General features: G+C 62.8%; 1 protein-coding gene across 1 annotated transcript in view; it reads left to right on the forward strand.

The window, feature by feature from the left end:
- LOC109301985 (fermitin family homolog 3-like) overlaps nucleotides 1-1,119 on the forward strand; it is a 12,706-nt gene that overhangs the window by 3,237 nt on the left and 8,350 nt on the right. The gene's annotated exons all lie outside the window — the stretch shown is intronic.

Genomic DNA, 1,119 nt, shown 5'->3' on the forward strand with positions numbered 1-1,119 from the left:
CCCAGTTGGACTGGCTTATAAGGGAAATGGCTATTTTAGGCCCCAGGAGGGAAGGGGAGGGGATGGCGGGGGAAGGGGGAGGAGGTGCAGGGGCAGACTGTGGGAGCCCGGAGGCCTGGGTTGTCTCCCAGCCCTGGGGAAGCCCGTTAAGAGCAGGCAGCCAGGGCTGGGGAGCCTGGAGCCTGGGCTCCCGGGGGGAGGAGTGGGACCTGCAGCATGGGAGTAGTGGGACTGGGAGCCCAGACACCAGGGTTCTCACTTCACCCCTCCTTCCAGGTGGCCATCGAGTTTGACGAGCACATCAACGTGGCGTTCGCAGTGGTCTCGGCTGGGTGCAAGGTGCTGCATGAATTCCTGGGCGGCTACATTTTCCTGTCCACCCGTGCCCGCCCTGGCCCTGGCCCCAGCCCTGTCCCTGATGAGCAGCTCTTCCATAAGCTTACGGGCGGCCATGAGGCCCTCTGACCCCCCCCAATACCCCCACCCTGTCCTTTGACCCCTGAAAATCCCCCCGACTTGCTCTTTGACCTCATGACTCCCCACAGTACCCTGATCCCCCACCAACCTGCTCTGCTAGGATCCCCCCATGACCCCCAACCTGACCTCTGGCCCTGCCCCCAAGATCCACCAAGGCCCCCTACCCCCCCATCACTCTCCAACTCAAGGATCCCCCCACAGCTCACCCAACCTCAGGGAACCCCCTCAGCCCTGGCCTGGGACCCCCAGTCACCCTCACCCCCCAATGGCCCCCTGATATCACAGACCCTCCCACAAGCCCCTGCAGCTCTCCCCAGACATGGCCCAGGACCCTCCCCCCCACGCTCTCTGGACCTGCCCCCTCAGACCCTCCTGTTCTCATTAAGAAACTGGGGGACTGTGGTGTCGACACCCACACAGTCAATTAGGTCGCCAACTGGCTGAGGGGCCACACCCAGAGCGTGGTGGTGGACGGGTCATTTTTGACCTGGAGGGATGTAGGCAGTGGGGTCCCACAGGGCTCGGTCCTCGGGCCCGCGCTGTTCAACATCTTCATCAGTGATTTGGACGAGGGGGTGAAAAGCACCTGTTCAAATTTGCTGATGCCACTAAGATGTGGGGGGACGTGGGCACACTAGAAGG

Source organism: Gavialis gangeticus, unplaced genomic scaffold (assembly GCF_001723915.1).
Source record: "Gavialis gangeticus isolate Ggan-Ray unplaced genomic scaffold, GavGan_comp1, whole genome shotgun sequence".
In the NCBI taxonomy this organism is placed as follows: domain Eukaryota; kingdom Metazoa; phylum Chordata; order Crocodylia; family Gavialidae; genus Gavialis; species Gavialis gangeticus.